The 18,853-nt window shown below is 46.1% G+C and overlaps 1 long non-coding RNA gene across 1 annotated transcript; it reads left to right on the plus strand.

Annotated features, from left to right (window-relative positions):
- Positions 1 to 16,342: 16,342 nt before the first annotated feature.
- On the plus strand, positions 16,343 to 17,306 carry LOC120963019 (uncharacterized). Its single transcript, XR_005754668.3, has 2 exons — positions 16,343 to 17,021; positions 17,128 to 17,306. It is a non-coding gene; the product is annotated as an uncharacterized lncRNA (long non-coding RNA).
- The last annotated feature ends 1,547 nt before the right edge of the window (positions 17,307 to 18,853 follow it).

The raw sequence follows: 18,853 nt of genomic DNA on the forward strand, positions 1-18,853 counted from the left end.
AATTTGCTGACATTGGCTCTTGTAGAGAAATATTATAAGAAATAATCCATTTGGGTCGGCCTTCAATGCTCTGACTTGACAAAAAATATTGGTCTTGAAATATTCAACTGATATTCAGCCGGCTTAAAGATGTAGATCTTGCCGATTTATGATTGCCAGAATTGTCGGGTTATAAATAAATGATGCAGGGTCAAGATTGTTGCAGACACCGTGTTAATCTGGTCTACTCTAAACTGAGAATTTGAAGATTTTTTCTCCCTTATATGCATATCACCTGTAGCCCCCAAGTCTTAAGAGGAAAACATAGTGATAACTTAAGACTTGCTTCAATATAAGTGTTGTAACTTTGAAGAAATCCGGGTTATTCATCGCAATCATTAGTCATAAACTGAATATTCCACATATGTAGCCCCCAAGTGTCGGGTTGTCATGCTTGCAGCAACCTGGGACTTGTAATTGCCTTATGCTCATAAAAACTTCAACCAGTGTAGCCCCCAAGGGTCGGGTCATTATGAATAATGAGCAGGGACTTTGTAAATATGATCATGTAAACTTGACCAGCAACATGTAGCCCCCAAGGGCCGGGTCAGTAAGATATTACCGAGCCGGGACTTTGTATATTATTCATTGATAATAACATCATATGATGTAATCTCCACCATGGGGTTTGAACCCACGTCCACAAGGTTAAGAGCTTTGTACTCTACCAACTGAGTAGTGGATCTTTCAATATAATGGATTAAGGCTTGTGTACCTTGAATTTTTGACAGGAGCAATTGGTAGCCCCCAAGGGCCGGCTCATTTAGAATGTGATGAGTCGGGTCTTCAATAAGTTGAAAAAATGACTTTGCATTAGCCCCCAAGTGCCATGGTGCATGCTGGCAGTGACATGGGACTTTGCATATTCGATGTAATCTCAATTTGAATAATGTAGCCCCCAAGTGCCGGGTCGTAAGCCTTCAGCGACTCGGGACTATTCCTTCCACTATAGAATAAACCATATCCATTGATAAAATAATAGCCATTGCGCTAAAGCGACTTTGAATACCTTATCTGTTGACAAGTAAATCCGGAGTTTAACTACCCGGCGGCTCTTGACCGATGGCGATTTAATACACCTCCATTGTAAGCCGGAATTTTTATAACCCGGCTATTTATAGCCTTTGAGTAAATCCAGCACAGATGATCATTCTGAAGCATCAATTTTAATGATGAGCTTGGACTTAAGCATTTATATAAGTCATAGTTCTGCAAATCCTGCACAAAGTTTAAACAACATACGCCCTGGCGAATTAATTTCAAAAGCCAGGGCGGGTAACCACCCAAATGTAGTCTTATCCTGTGATATTGAATTTGCACTGTCAGTCTATGTGACCTGCACAGTAAGGGTGATAACCCAATCTTTGATACGCGCATGATTCCAATGGCGTAATTCAAAATATACCGGCGGCTTAAAGTCCATAGCCAGGGCCGGTTTAAACATAATCATGTATAAACAATATCATACCTGTGATATTGAATCGTACTGCTGGCTTATGATACATGTGTAGTAAGGGTGATAACCCAAAACTTAGAAGTCAAACCTTCCAAGTATTAATATTGTCATATGCTGGCGACTTGTTCATCGAAAGCCAGGGCGGGTTAATAGAAACCACATATATATACTTCAGATATGAGCAAAAAGTCTCAAAACCCAAAAGATTGTGTTCAAAAAACTTAATCCAGACAATAAAAAATCAAGGCTTCTGATTTGAATATCAGTAAACCGTTCCAAAGGGGTTAAGCTAGGATTCGAATACGATCATGTAGCCCCCAGTGGCTTTGGCGTTGCCGATCAAGAGGGTACCGACAGCTATGTTCTCTTTGGTTCGAATACGACCTATGTTTGAACAGGAAGCCCCCAAATGACATTGAGAGTTGTTTAACGATGCTGATTCGAATAAGATCCACGTCGGACCCAAAACGGGTTGAGCTATGATTCGAATACGATCAAGAAGACCCCTAGTGAGTTTCGCAGTGTGCCGATCAAAAGGGTACCGACAGCTATGTTCTCTTTGGTTCGAATATGACCTACGTTTGAACAGGAAGCCCCCAAGTGACCATAATAAGATAAGCCGTAAGCAGGATACCCATGTTTGAACCGCGCATCATGGCAGCAAGTTCTCTTTTGGCAACCCTTAATTTGTTTGAGAACTCGAACTTGCGAGAGATTAATTCTTTTTGAACCGGAACTTTAAACCGGATTTGAGAGCTTCAAAGCTTTGTAAGAGACAAATTTACCTTGAGCCAGATGTTGAACCGGATTTGAGAGCTTCAAAGCTTTGCGGGAGAAAGATGTCTCTTGAGCCGGATTTTAAACCAGAATCTTTAATTTGAACCGGCAATTTTCTGACGGCCTTTAAATTTTCATCAATATGGCGGTGGCCTCCGGAACCGGGTTATCCTTCCCTCCAATGACCCGAAGTTCCCGAGTCATGTCATTGTAGCCCCCGAGTCTCAAGACGACTCGAGGAGTTGGCTCGAGATTCTCCATATTTGACCATAGCAGAAGGTGTATATCATTGGCGTTGATAGCGCGATGTGAATCCACAGAAGGTTGAGGTGACTGCGGCGGGTTATAAATGATCCCGTATGTAACGCCCACGATGCGGCTATATCTCCCACGTGTCGAGGCACGACTTAAAGGCATAACCGCATTGTGGTTTGTCGCAAGAAGGGTCATCTTCACACAATCCCATGTAATGAACAAGAATGGGATAAAGAGTTGGCTTACAATCGCCACTTCACACAATACATAAATAAATTCATACATCATTCAAGATACACACAAAGGTCCGACTACGGAACCAAATAAAAGAAGACAACCCCAAATGCTAGATCCCTGATCGTCCCAACTGGGCTCCACTACTGAACAACAAGAACAGAAACAACACAACGAACAAGATCTTCATCGAGCTCCCACTTGAGCTCAGTTGCGTCACCTGCACTGGTATCATCGGCACCTGCAACTGTTTTGGAAGTATCTGTGAGTCACGAGGACTCAGCAATCTCACACCCGCGAGATCAAGACTATTTAAGCTTATAGGAAAGGAAAGGGTAGTGAGGTGGAGCTGCAGCAAGCACTAAGCATATATGGTGGCTAACATACGCAAATAAGAGCGAGAAGAGGAGCAACAGAACGGTCGTCAACTAGTAATGATCAAGAAGTGATCCTGAAACTACTTACGTTCATGCATAACCCGAACCGTGTTCACTTCCCGGACTCCGCCGAAAAGAGACCATCACGGCTACACACACGGTTGATGTATTTTAAATAAGTCAAGTGTCAAGTTCTCTACAACCGGATATTAACAAATTCCCATCTGCCACATAACCGCGGGCACGGCTCTCGAAAGTTTATACCCTGCAGGGGTGTCCCAACTTAGCCCATTATAAGCTCTCACGGTCAACGAAGGATAAACCTTCTCCCGGGACATCCTACGAGTAAAACCAGCCCTCAAGTTTCCCCAAGGTGGCCTCGCAGTCTGCTCGGTTCGGACCAGCACTCAAAGGAGCACTGGCCCCGGGGGGGTTTAAATAAAGATGACCCTTGAGTCTGCAGAACCCAAGGGAAAAGGGGATAAGTGGTAGCAAATGGTAAAACAAAGGTTGGGCCTTGCTGGAGGAGTTTCATTCAAAGCGAACTGTCAAGGGGGTCCCATAAATCACCCAACCGCGTAAGGAACGCAAAATCAAGGAACATAACACCGGTATGACGGAAACTAGGGCGGCAAGAGTGGAACAAAACACCAGGCGTAAGGCCGAGCCTTCCACCCTTTACCAAGTATATAGATGCATTAATTAAATAAGAGATATTGTGATATCCCAACATAATCATGTTCCAACATGGAGCAATCTTCAACTTCACCTGCAACTAACAACGCTATAAGAGGGGTTGAGCAAAAGCGGTAACATAGCCAAACAACGGTTTGCTAGGAAGAGTGGATTAGAGGCTTGACATGGCAATATGGGAGGCATGATATAACAAGTGGTAGGTAGCGCAGCATAGCAATAGAACGAACAACTAGCAAGCAAAGATAGAAGTGATTTCGAGGGTATGGTCATCTTGCCTGAAATCCCGCTAGGAAGAAGAACGAATCCATGAAGAAGACAAGCGGACGCGGTCGAACGAATCCTCACAACTCCGGAACGAAACCGAAGCTAGCGAGAGAAGCAACCCGGAAAGAAACAAACAACATAGTAAACAACCACCACATACACATGGCATGATGCACAATCAAGTATGATGCATGTCCGATTTAATGAGCATGGCATGGCAAAGTGCAACAAACAACACTACAAATTAAGTGGAGCTCAATATGCAACGAGTTGCATATTGACGAAACACCACATCAATTATTTAGTTCTCTCCTGTTTATGTACCCAACAATATTAAATGTTGTTAAACATGGCAAGCGGTGAAGCATATGAAAACTACCTATTTAAGCAAGTTAAATGAGGCCGGAAATAATAAACAACAATTCCGGAAAATCCTCATGTCCATATTTTAGATTTGGTACTGTTCTGCCTAAAACCATATTTTATTGTTGTTAAACAGCAAAATGAAGTGCACCATGTTAATCTATGCATTTCTCTACCCCATTTACATATAAAGTTTATTAAATTCTGAGTAACGATTAATTAGTTATGAAATAAATCATTTTAGCATGTTATTTGAGAAAATTTTAAACAAACAGCATTTTAAATATTTTTAACATGGATGAAGGTTGGATATTATGAAACTAGATGAATTTCTAAGCACTTTTCATATATAAATTATTTACATATGATGCATGATTAATTAGCTATTAGATGCATGAACACTAGAGGTTTTTTTTTAAAACAACAGTTTTCTGGAAATTAGAAAAAACGTCCTGGCAGGGAAAAAACATCACGGGCCAGATCTGAGGCAAACTGGGCTGGAGGGGAGCTGCTGGTTGCTCACCATGGGCTAGGCCCAGTCGGTGAGGAGCCAAGGCAGGCCGCGAAGGGGCGCGCTGGGCCTGGAGGCGCGGTCAACGCTCGGGAATGAACCGGGCGAGCCGCCGCTGCTCTCGTTTCTGAAGAAACAGAAGCAGCAGCTGGAGCATGGCAATGGAGAAGACGACGGCAGGGGGCCCTGGCGACGGGGTCGGTGGGAACCGGGCAGAACGGGCGGATCGAGTCGTCCGGCCTCGGTTGCGCGCAACGGCGGCGGCCAACGGAGCTCGGGCGCGGGGCACAGCCATCCATGGCGGCGGCGGTGGTCCTGCTCGAACAGAGAGACACAAGCGACAGAGAGGTGAGAGAAGGAGAAAGAGCGTGACGCGAAGGGAGAGGGAAGCGGCGGTAGGGCTCACCGGAGCGCGTGGGGCAGCGAGGAGTAGCTGCTTGCTCCGGCGGCTTCCATGGCGCAAGGAACACCTGTTGCAGGAGAGAACAAGGGAGTTGAGAAGAGGAGACGAAGTAAGGAAGGAGAAGGGCAGAGGCGAGGGGCACGGCCTGCTGGTGATGCTCGACGGTGATGAGGTTCGGGACGGGGATGCCGGCGTGGAGAGGAGCGCTCGGGCAGAGGAGGAGCGGTGCCGGGGCTTGCGAACTGCTACTGTTGCCGCGGCGACGAGGCAGCGAGGCGAGGGACTTGGCGCTGGCGGGACTTGGGGACGAGCTCCCGGCGACGGGGCGTGATGCAGAGGAGGCAAACGAGGCAGGCGCCAGATCCGGGGCGGAGGGACTCGTTCCCGGCGGCGACGGAGCTGCGGGCAACCATGGCGGCTCCTGGAACACAGAGGGAGAGGCATGAGAAAGAGGGGGGTCAAGAGCAGGTATTAGAGGAGGCAAGGAAAAAAGGCGGCGCTGGGGACCTGCTGGTCACCGGAGCTTGCTGGGGGTGGCGGAACGTCGGCGAGGCCGAGCAGAGGAGGCGCACGGGAATGGAGCTGCGGGCGCTCAATGCGGCTGGTGATCAAATGCAAAGCAGAGAGAGGGCGGAGCGCTGCTCCTCTTCCATGGTGCTCGGCTCGGGGACGAGGCATTGGAGGCTGTGTGATTGGGCGATGGGGAAAGCGAGGAGAAGGCAGGTGGGTGGCTTGACTGCGCTGGGATCCCGAGGAAGATCTTGGAGTGGCGGCGGCCGAATGGGGGGATGGGACAAGGCTCCTAATTTCTAGGGTTGGTCAATATATATCTCATGGGATTAGATTAGAGGCTATTTGGGCCCTCCGATTTAAATCGGACGATCGAGAAAAATAGGCTAGGAGAGTCCAACAAAGAAAACGGTGATGTTATATAGTTGTTTGGGGATGATCCGGATCCAACGGTAACGAAAATCCGGTTCGGCTTCGGGGAAGTCTCGGACACGGGCGAGGGGTTGACGAAAGGCCAATGAAGACAAAGCGGTCAGCGAGAGGGTGACGAAGGCAAAGGAAGAAACGACAACGACGAACGAATGCAAGTTTTAAAACATGACGGCAACGGAGTGCCGATGCAATGCGAATGATGCGATGATGAATGCAACAAACAAATAAAACACACGACAACAACGAAATAACTAGAAGGCTTCTGGAGTGTCGGTCTCGGGGCGTTACAACACTCCACCACTACAAGAGGATCTCGTCCCGAGATCTAGGATTGCACCGGAGAGAAAACGAAAAGGGAAGAGGTAAAACAAAGTTGCTTCTTAGACAAATGAGTGAAACCAAAGAACCTTGAGAGGTTGGACAACTTGAAAGAAAGAATACAACGGAGACAAACAAGATTGCAAACACTCTGTTGGCAAAGAGGAACAAGGAACATCATGAGAACCTTGTAGGTTGAAAGTCAAGAATGGAAAAAATCAATGAATGAGGATTACTTCGAAACCACTCCGGTTTAAACGAAATAGAGAAGGAATGAGAGCGAAAAGAATTCAGCCAGCACTCCGGTAGAAAAGAGAAGGAAAACTTGATAAGATCAAGAGAACTTGAAAGATATCACAACACCCCGGTTAAATGGATAAGCAAGGAAAGAAGATGATCTTGACAACAAGAAGATGGGTCGAAGAGAGCGGCATCGCAATGCCTCCGGAAACAATGCATGGTAGTTAGATAGTTGGAGTGGATAGAACGAAGAATGAAACCAACATCTCCTACCATAAATGAATTTTAAAGAGCATCCTTACGAAGTAGGATTGCACGGAGTTGTTGGAAAAATCAACAACGAAAAGAACAAGCTTGTTGAGGGCTTATGGAACACATCTCAAAATTATGAGGTGACAACCCGCCACTAACGGAAACAACTAATATAATTGATAACACCACAAAGAGATTGATGGATTTAAAATACCTCATTCTTAACAACAAGTGAATCATGGAACATGAATGGAAATTGTCAAGAAGGACATAACACCATCTCAAAATGAGGTAGAAAGAATTGCACTTCGGAATGCAAGATGAAGAATGCTTGAACTCCTCAAAACAACACATTTGTTGAGCTCCATGTTTATTTAAGAGTATAGCTTGGCGGATCTTAACTTCGAGAGAAATCTTGAAGAACAATTGAAGAATAAAAAGAATCTTTGATGAACCACCATGTAGAGCCTCCATGAAGAACTCTGGTAATAAAAGGATGATAAAAAGAAAGAGAAGTTGACAACACAAGGTGAAGCCTTGCAATGATTAGATGAAGCTTTGGAATGATATAATTGAAATAACTTGGAGCTCCGGAAAGAAAAGATGAACAACTAGGAACCGAGAATTTGATATCATGAACGAACTCTGGAAGAAGGAATTAATCACTTGGAGGAAACAAGAATAATAATTACATTACGCATATCCTTCACCAATTTAGATTGATGACAAGCAACGGATTTGGCATACTACTTATTCTCGTTGAAAAAAAGGATTGAAGAGAGATATAGCGCAAACTTCAGAAGGTATTGATGGAACCACCGGTGGAATTTGGAAACAACGAATGAATTAAAATGATAACCAAGAAAGAGAACTCTTGAACGAACCACCGTAAGAATTGAAAATGAAAGTAGCAAAGGCACAATTCACCGAGAAGAATTAGGAAATGAATAAAGATACTAGACAGAATTTAGATATAAGTGAAACGAAGAGATCATGAATTGATTAGAGAATACTTGAATGATGCACCGATAAGATTTGGAGAACGAGAGTTGAGTGTTGAGAACGAATAAATCTTCTGAAATGATGGCCTTTGGAGAATCAAACTGAAAAGACTCATGAATTGCTCCGGATGGGTGAAAAGAATTCTTGCAACCGAAAACAATTATGAGAGGAGCATGAAGCTAGAACCATGAATCTTTGGAAGAACGGGTAAGGATTTAAGAGTAACTCTTCTTCGGTCTTCAAAATCCGAGAATGACGACGAGAAATACCACCAAAATTATTGAGACACTCCGGAACAATGGATAATAGAAATGATGGACCAACGATGAAAGAATTTGAAAGATCTTGGAGAAAGACATATGACTGATGATAACCCATTCTTACGTCAAACTTTGCAATGAATTTGAGAATAACTCCGAAAAGAATTAGAAGAGTCAGGTAAGATCCTGGGAAAAGACCTGTGGGTTAGGGCCCACTCGAAAGATATACCGTTAAAAAAAGGTCGCTTGGAAGAGAGATTGCGCCAGTTGAATTACATGGCTTGAATGTGATAACAACCTCGAAATAGCTTGAATGGATTGATAATGGAGACACAAATCTTCTGAGATATCTTCGGCAGTCCAGAACAAATGAATGGCGAGAAGTGGATGATTAAGAGGTACACCGGCATGAGAAAGCATTTGAAACAAGGAAAGGAATGTGACCAACATTGAAGGCTTGAATTTAGTCCACCGGAGAAGAAAAAGAATGAAGAATGATAAACTTGAAGAACATCTTCATGAGAACCACCGGGTAAGAACATTGATTGAAAAGAATGAAGGGACTTCACATGAATAAAATGGATACTTGAATAAGAAATCTGAGTCCTTAAAGAAAGAGGGTGGGAGGGCGGGAAAACAAAGGCAACTTGGGGCAGATGGAATAAACACCGTTGCAAAGAACTAAGAATTGATCTCGCGAATGTTGAAATGATCGGATCCACTTGAAAAAGAGCACGTCGGTTGGAAAAGAATTGGCATGACAATCTCGATGATCAAGAAGGATTGATATTCACATAGAAGTATGAGAACACCGCTTAGGAAAAGTATGGATTCCACATTTGACTTCGAAGCAACTCGAATACCACAAAACAAAACAAAGGATTTGGCTTGCAGAATAAGCCGGAACAAACATATGATAGAGATTTCGTCCGAAGTTTTCGTGGTGGGGCCCACACGGGCTCGATCGTACAGCACCATCATGTACAAGGCAGTGCACATGACATACGAAGCGTCCCCGAGTCGGCATAGCCAAGGACTCTTTAAGACACTACGAGACCACTGTAAAACCAACCGTGGAAAGGCGAACCACTAGACGTCGAACCCCAATCTCATATCATGCGTCTGTCGGAAAGATATCCTAGGAGCTACTTGAATTCCCACTTATAAACTCCCGAAACTTTCTGGTTATGTAATCTGGTGTTGGGGATATAGGGGACACAAAATATATCACCCAAACTAACAATACCTAGATCCAGCTGTATCCATCCATCAACACATAACCAAGAAAACTCCGGAAATCGTTTACCTCAACCTTCGAAAAGCATCCGTTATACAAGTTATGGAATTACTCCCGAACTCCCGCCCCAGTACTGGGTGGCGTCGAGGTGATCTCACCAACAACTGCATAAAAGAGATTTTCAATGTCGGCGAAACTCAGGTATTCCAGAACTGCAACGATAAAATTATGACGACAACACCTCGGAGCTCAACTCCCCGGGACACTGCCACAACCCCTAAATGTCAGGAGGCACCAAGAACAATGTTCTCGTCACAAAACCATCGGAACGATTCCAAGATATCCGCGTGATCCTAAATTTTTTTTAGTGAAATTTGAGGAGAGAAGAGTCAAAACTTCTACGTCAGGAGGCCTCACCAGAGCGACGAAAGGACTAAGGAGTAAAAAGAATCCTACTCTCCGATATATATAATCCTAAGACTCAAAACATTTTTTTCTAGACTCAACAACGTCAGCGATTCGATCAAGCAGGGGGCTCCTAAGTCGGGGATGGCTCTGATTACCAACTTGTAACGCCCACGATGCGGCTATATCTCCCACGTGTCGAGGCACGACTTAAAGGCATAACCGCATTGTGGTTTTGTCGCAAGAAGGGTCATCTTCACACAACCCCATGTAATGAACAAGAATGGGATAAAGAGTTGGCTTACAATCGCCACTTCACACAATACATAAATAAATTCATACATCATTCAAAATACACACAAAGGTCCGACTACGGAACCAAATAAAAGAAGACAACCCCAAATGCTAGATCCCTGATCGTCCCAACTGGGCTCCACCACTGAACAACAAGAACAGAAACAACACAACGAACAAGATCTTCATCGAGCTCCCACTTGAGCTCACTTGCGTCACCTGCACTGGTATGATCGGCACCTGCAACTATTTTGGAAGTATCTGTGAGTCACGAGGACTCAGCAATCTCACACCCGCGAGATCAAGACTATTTAAGCTTATAGGAAAGGAAAGGGTAGTGAGGTGGAGCTGCAGCAAGCACTAAGCATATATGGTGGCTAACATACGCAAATAAGAGCGAGAAGAGGAGCAACGGAACGGTCGTCAACTAGTAATGATCAAGAAGTGATCCTGAAACTACTTACGTTCATGCATAACCCGAACCGTGTTCACTTCCCGGACTCCGCCGAAAAGAGACCATCACGGCTACACACACGGTTGATGTATTTTAAATAAGTCAAGTGTCAAGTTCTCTACAACCGGATATTAACAAATTCCCATCTGCCACATAACCGAGGGCACGGCTCTCGAAAGTTTATACCCTGCAGGGGTGTCCTAACTTAGCCCATTATAAGCTCTCACGGTCAACGAAGGATAAACCTTCTCCCGGGAAGACCCGACCAGTCTCGGAATCCCGATTTACAAGACATTTCGACAATGGTAAAACAAGACCAGCAAAGCCGCCTGATGTGCCGACAAATCCTGATAGGAGCTGCATATATCTCGTTCTCAGGGCAACACCGGATGAGACATCCTACGAGTAAAACCAGCCCTCAAGTTTCCCCAAGGTGGCCCCGCAGTCTGCTCGGTTCGGACCAGCACTCAAAGGAGCACTGGCCCGGGGGGGGGGGGGGTTAAATAAAGATGACCCTTGAGTCTGCAGAACCCAAGGTAAAAGGGGATAAGTGGTAGCAAATGGTAAAACCAAGGTTGGGCCTTGCTGGAGGAGTTTTATTCAAAGCGAACTGTCAAGGGGGTCCCATAAATCACCCAACCGCGTAAGGAACGCAAAATCAAGGAACATAACACCGGTATGACGGAAACTAGGGCGGCAAGAGTGGAACAAAACACCAGGCGTAAGGCCGAGCCTTCCACCCTTTACCAAGTATATAGATGCATTAATTAAATAAGAGATATTGTGATATCCCAACATAATCATGTTCCAACATGGAGCAATCTTCAACTTCACCTGCAACTAACAACGCTATAAGGGGGGTTGAGCAAAAGCGGTAACATAGCCAAACACCGGTTTGCTAGGAAGAGTGGATTAGAGGCTTGACATGGCAATATGGGAGGCATGATATAACAAGTGGTAGGTAGCGCAGCATAGCAATAGAACGAACAACTAGCAAGCAAAGATAGAAGTGATTTCGAGGGTATGGTCATCTTGCCTGAAATCCCGCTAGGAAGAAGAACGAATCCATGAAGAAGACAAGCGGACGTGGTCGAACGAATCCTCACAACTCCGGAACGAAACCGAAGCTAGCGAGAGAAGCAACCCGGAAAGAAACAAACAACATAGTAAACAACCACCACATACACATGGCATGATGCACAATCAAGTATGATGCATGTCCGATTTAATGAGCATGGCATGGCAAAGTGCAACAAACAACACTACAAATTAAGTGGAGCTCAATATGCAACGAGTTGCATATTGACGAAACACCACATCAATTATTTAGTTCTCTCCCGTTTATGTACCCAACAATATTAAATATTGTTAAACATGGCAAGCGGTGAAGCATATGAAAACTACCTATTTAAGCAAGTTAAATGAGGCCGGAAATAATAAACAACAATTCCGGAAAATCCTCATGTCCATATTTTAGATTTGGTACTGTTCTGCCTAAAACCATATTTTATTGTTGTTAAACAGCAAAATGAAGTGCACCATGTTAATCTATGCATTTCTCTACCCCATTTACATATAAAGTTTATTAAATTCTGAGTAACGGTTAATTAGTTATGAAATAAATCATTTTAGCATGTTATTTGAGCAAATTTTAAACAAACAACATTTTAAACATTTTAAACATGGATGAAGGTTGGATATTATGAAACTAGATGAATTTCTAAGCACTTTTCATATATAAATTATTTACATATGATGCACGATTAATTAGCTATTGGATGCATGAACACTAGCTGTTTTTTTGAAAAACAACAGTTTTCTGGAAATTAGAAAAAACGTCCTGGCAGGGAAAAAACATCACGGGCCAGATCTGAGGCAAACTGGGTTGGAGGGGAGCTGCTGGTTGCTCACCATGGGCTAGGCCCAGTCGGTGAGGAGCCAAGGCAGGCCGCGAAGGGGCGCGCTGGGCCTGGAGGCGCGGTCAACGCTCGGGAATGAACCGGGCGAGCCGCTGCTGCTCTCGTTTCTGAAGAAACAGAAGCAACAGCTGGAGCATGGCAATGGAGAAGACGACGGCAGGGGGCCCTGGCGACGGGGTCGGCGGGAACCGGGCGGAACGGGCGGAACGAGTCATCCGGCCTCGGTTGCGGGCAACGGCGGCGGCCAACGGAGCTCGGGCGCGGGGCACAGCCATCCATGGCGGCGGCGGTGGTCCTGCTCGAACAGAGAGACACAAGCGACAGAGATGTGAGAGAAGGAGAAAGAGCGCGACGCGAAGGGAGAGGGAAGCGGCGGTAGGGCTCACCGGAGCGCGTGGGGCAGCGAGGAGTAGCTGCTTGCTCCGGCGGCTTCCATGGCGCAAGGAACACCTGTTGCAGGAGAGAACAAGGGAGTTGAGAAGAGGAGACGAAGGAAGGAAGGAGAAGGGCAGAGGCGAGGGGCAGGGCCTGCTGGTGATGCTCGACGGCGATGAGGTTCGGGACGGGGATGCCGGCGTGGAGAGGAGCGCTCGGGCAGAGGAGGAGCGGTGCCGGGGCTTGCGAACTGCTGCTGTTGCCACGGCGACGAGGCAGCGAGGCGAGGGACTTGGCGCTGGCGGGACTTGGGGACGAGCTCCCGGCGACGGGGCGTGATGCAGAGGAGGCAAACGAGGCAGGCGCCAGATCCGGGGCGGAGGGACTCGTTCCCGGCGGCGACGGAGCTGCGGGCAACCATGGCGGCTCCTGGAACACAGAGGGAGAGGCATGAGAAAGAGGGGGGGGTCGAGAGCAGGTAATAGAGGAGGCAGGGAAAAAAGGTGGCGCTGGGGACCTGCTGGTCACCGGAGCTTGCTGGGGGTGGCGGAACGGCGGCGAGGCCGAGCAGAGGAGGCGCACGGGAATGGAGCTGCGGGTGCTCGATGCGGCTGGTGATCAAATGCAAAGCAGAGAGAGGGCGGAGCGCTGCTCCTCTTCCATGGTGCTCGGCTCGGGGTCGAGGCATTGGAGGCTGTGTGATTGGGCGATGGGGAAAGCGAGGAGAAGGCAGGTGGGTGGCTTGACTGCGCTGGGATCCCGAGGAAGATCTTGGAGTGGCGGCGGCCGAATGGGGGGATGGGACAAGGCTCCTAATTTCTAGGGTTGGTCAATATATATCTCATGGGATTAGATTAGAGGCTATTTGGGCCCTCCGATTTAAATCGGACGATCGAGAAAAATAGGCTAGGAGAGTCCAACAAAGAAAACGGTGATGTTATATAGTTGTTTGGGGATGATCCGGATCCAACAGTAACGAAAATCCAGTTCGGGTTCGGGGAAGTCTCGGACACGGGCGAGGGGTTGACGAAAGGCCAATGAAGACAAAGCGGTCAGCGAGAGGGGACGAAGGCAAAGGAAGAAACGACAACGATGAACGAATGCAAGTTTTAAAACATGACGGCAACGGAGTGCCGATGCAATGCGAATGATGCGATGATGAATGCAACAAACAAATAAAACACACGACAACAACGAAATAACTAGAAGGCTTCTAGAGCGTCGGTCTCGGGGCGTTACACCGTATGAGCCGTGTCAGCAGCTCGGCCAATGGTTCCTTCCAACTGACTGTTTTAAGTTAACCAAACTGTAATGGCGGCGACTTGTGCACAAGTGCAGGTGGCGGCTGATAATATATGATAATTGCCTCCAATTTGTTGAAAGAAAACCGGGCTTCCCTAGCAGTGACTTGCTCATATTCAATAAACAGCTCATGCAGACAGGTGCAGCCCGGTGTGTAATGGCGGCGGCTCGGACAAATGAGTCGGCCGCGGCATTGTAAGCCGGTGCGGACGGGAGAGTCGGCCACAGGGACGACGACTTATGTATGTCCGCTCTTATGGTAGCGTGGCACGGACGAAAGACCGGTGCAGAACATTGCCGGCGCATGCTCCGTATAATGCCTCATTTATAATGAATAATTGTCGTGCTAAACAATATTACATGCCCGAGTAGTTGTTCTCACATGAATTAACACGTTGATGAAATACAAAAGAAAGATATCACCTGATGTTTCAGAAACTGGTGAGCCATGGCAGCGCTTTGGCGCGGTCCTCGGCTGCTCAAGATGGCCGCAACATCGACGGTTCAACGTCGACGGCTGCATCGGAAATCTTGGTCTTGGCGACTTGGCGATTTGACGGCTCGATCGACGGTGGCCGTTTTAAAGCGGTCTGGCGGTTTAAAATTGTAGCAGAAGCGAGGCGGCTCTCAAAGATCCGTGGCGATGCGTGCGCAACAATAGAGACGGGCGGCTCTCCATCAGTGATTTTGGAATAGATACACGCGAGGCAGCATGTCGGTGAAGGCCGGCCAAGGTGAGGTCACGGCAGCAATTTCGCGCTGGTAAGGCGAAAACAGAGACCGGCGGCTCGACAAAGCAAGGAGCGGCCACAGGTGACTCGCAAGCCGGCGAAGGCGGCTCACGGCGAGGACAGTTTAAGACGTGCCGGGACCGTCAGGGCGGCTCAGTACAGTTGACGCAGCTGGGTCGCGGGGCGACTTGAATAGGTAGATGGCGTCGAGGTGCGGCTGGATCAGCGGCGGGTTGGAGAGATGATGGTCAGGCGGGGCCACCACCGTGCGGCAGTTTAAAGGCGCGCGTGGCGGCTCAGGGACACAGACAGAGGCGAGACCGAGTTCGTGGCCTCGTCCTTCCATAGTTTTTGAATCAGCCTCCTGGTGTTTTCCTTGTGTGTGGTAAGAGTAAAAACCTTGGTCCTTGTGCCATTGGGGCAGTAGATGAAACCAATACGTACAATTTTTTGGAGGTCCTGTTGAATTTACTTGCCAGGCGTACGACTCCGGCCGTAACTCGGCGGATCAGACTAAGCGGTTGCAGCAGGAATCTCCTGTTTTGTCCCGATGACGGTCAGCTGCAGTAGCAGCGTACAATGTTTCTTTTTTTTAGCAGAATCAATCTGCAATTGGACTGATCACAGATACATCTTTTTACTTGCAGGGACGGCCGGCGGAATCTTAACATCGGTGGCTGATGCAGGCGCCTCAGGGCGAGCTCAGAGACTAGGAGGGTGTTTGTTTCCAGGGACTTATTGGTTTAGGGACTTAAAAAAGTCCCTATAAGTCCCATCTAAACCAAACAGGAGGGATTTATAGGACTTAAAATGGTGATTTGGGACTTATAAAAAAGACTCTCAGGGAGGAACTTATAGGGACTTATAGTGATGATTTGGGTCTTTTAGCATGTCATTTAATAACCTCTAGCCCATGATAAATCCTGTAAACAAACAGGTAGGGACTCGGGACTTATAAGTTGGGACTAAAAAAGTCCTAAAACTTGTGAAACAAACAGGGCCTAGGTTGCCACTACTCCGTTTCCGGCTCAAAGTACTACTTGAGATTTCCTTCGATTTGACTCGGCCTTCACTTTAGAAAAAGGAATCGATAACGCCCGAACGTGCTAGATTTTGGCAAATCGCCCCGAATGCTGCACCTACCATACAATACCTTTAGCACGAATCACAGAACAAATCCAGTGTCACGTCATCTTTTTAGATCGTTCGGGCTGTAGCCCCAACGCCCGAACGCTCGAGCACTTCTCTCCCTTATCCTCTCACTCCACCGCACTAGCCTTTCCCCATTCTCCTATCCACTCCTCTCCTGGCTGCTCCTCGGGCCAGCAGCAACCGTCGACGGGGAGCGCAGCTCGCCTTGTGTCGCGGCGGAGCAGGCGGCGGAACAGCCGGAGGATGAGGAAGCTGGTGGAGGCGCGGTGTGACGGCAGCGGTGCGTGGTGGCTCGCCGAGGACGATGAAGCGAGCGGAGGCGGCGACTCCCAGGCCAGCGCGGATCAGCGGGGCTCCGACGCCGTGAGGATATGGCTAAGATGGAGGTGGCGCGGCGCGAGCACTCGGTGGCTGGGGCACGTCGCGGATGCAGCTGCGTGGTTGCGCTTGGAGTGCGAGTAAGCGGGCGGGGGCAGCGGCGCTGAGGCCCGCTAGACTCCGGTGGATGTGGCCCTTGGTCGCCGCCGTCCGCTGGTCTCTTCGCCCGGCGAATCGACGCCGGATTTGTAGGGTCCAACGGCGCGGGGTGGCTCTGGTGACCTTGCGCAAGGACGGCACGCGCGGGGAAGACAACCACCATGGCCAACCTAGTGGCGTCCCTGGGGCTCGGCAATCACGATGGGGTTCGAACTTCGCGGCCCGTGACGAGGCGGCTGTCGGCGCCAGAGGTCGACTCCCCGGTCAACGTCTCCTTCCTACGAAGGTACGCATATACTATTGCCTCTACTCTGCTAACGCTATTCTTACACGGAAACCTGCATAAATCATGCTTATTAAGACTAAATTGTGAGTGTTGCTTTACTGGACAGAAGAAGAGATTATTCTTCAGAGAATTGTGGCGTTTCTTTTGGTTTGTAACCATCATCAATAACACATGGGCAACTATTCAGTAATCTGTGTACCTTACACTACTTCCTCTTGTTTGTACTGATATGTGGATTCCTCAAATTTTGAAGCAGCCTCAACGTTACCATCAGATTCTAATTCACTTTGACATGTCTCAAATTCTGTTATATTTTTTCCTAGCTGATTTCTGAGTCAAGTTGTGATAAATTAGTTAGCTTAGCTATGTACTGAAGTTAGTTTAGTTTGGTGTGTACCCGAGGTTCTGCTTAAAATAGTTACCATTGTATTAGACATATATTTGACATCTTATTTAGCAAGATATTCCTCGAGAATAGATAGAGTTTCCATCTTGTCAATTACAACTCCGACGTACATTTTTTGCCTCCAAAATCGCCATGTCTCACTATACCTTTTTTCTTAAATTTGCCCTCTCACTGTAAAACTTTTCTTAGATTTTCCTCGAAGATGGCAAATATACTTATCGAATCATTGCAAATTTTAGTTCTCGTATCATGGAAAATTCATTGCTTTCTTGCCATGGCAACTTTTGATTTTTGGATCATGGCGCATTTTTACTGTTTTCTACCATGACATTTTTTTGGGTAGACCATGGCAACTAATCTTATACTTTTTGCCATGTAAACATCAAACATTTAGTTAATTGATCATGGCAAATTTAGTTAACACATCATAACAAACTTGCTTCCTGGTAGATGGCAAATATAGTTATCGTATCATGGCAAATTTAGCTCTCGGATAATGGCAAATTAATTGCTTTCTTGCCATGGCAACTTTTGATTTTTTGAAATTGTCGTTGTAATTCTTTAAATTGTCAAAAACAACACAAAATGGCAAATATTGCCATGGCAAGTTTTGCTCATTATTTTACCTTTATTAACATGGCTAATTTACCTAAATCCCCATGGTAATTTTTTTAACTTTTATTGCCATGGCAAGTTACTATTTATTTGCCATGGCAAATTTACATTTTATTAACATGGCAAGTTTACCTGAATCTCCATGGCAATATCTAAGTTTTATTGCCATGGCAAGTTTTTATTATTTATTTGACTTTTATTAACATGGAAAATTTACCTAAATCCCCATGGCAATATCAAACTTTCATTGTCATGGCAAGTTTTACTATTTATTTGCCATGGATAATATACTTTCATTAACATGGCAAATTTACCTAAATCCCCATGGCAATATTTAACTTTTATTGCCCTGTAAAATTTTACTGTTTATTTGCTATGGTTAATTTACCTTTATTAACATGGCAAATTTACCTAAATTCCTACAGCAAATTTTAACTCTTATTGCCATGGCAAGATTTACTATTCATTTGATCTTTATTAACATGGCAGATTTTACTTTTATTTTTGCGTGCCAATTATTAATTTTTCTACACCATGGCAAAATTAACCTTTTTATTGCCATGGCAAATTTACCTTTTATTTCCCATAATTTTTTTATTTACTTCACATGGCATTTTTAATTTTTTTCACTCATGGCAAACATACTTCTATGCAGCACGGCAAGTTTTACTTTTATTTTGCCATGGCAAAAATACTTAGTAAACACGGCAATTATTACTAAACAATAGATGGTGCATTTTTTATTTTGTGCTTCGGCAAATTTATAGTCAAAACAGCACCTAAATTTTTAATCCATATTTTCTTTCCATCA

Source organism: Aegilops tauschii, chromosome 4, assembly GCF_002575655.3.
Source record: "Aegilops tauschii subsp. strangulata cultivar AL8/78 chromosome 4, Aet v6.0, whole genome shotgun sequence".
In the NCBI taxonomy this organism is placed as follows: domain Eukaryota; kingdom Viridiplantae; phylum Streptophyta; class Magnoliopsida; order Poales; family Poaceae; genus Aegilops; species Aegilops tauschii.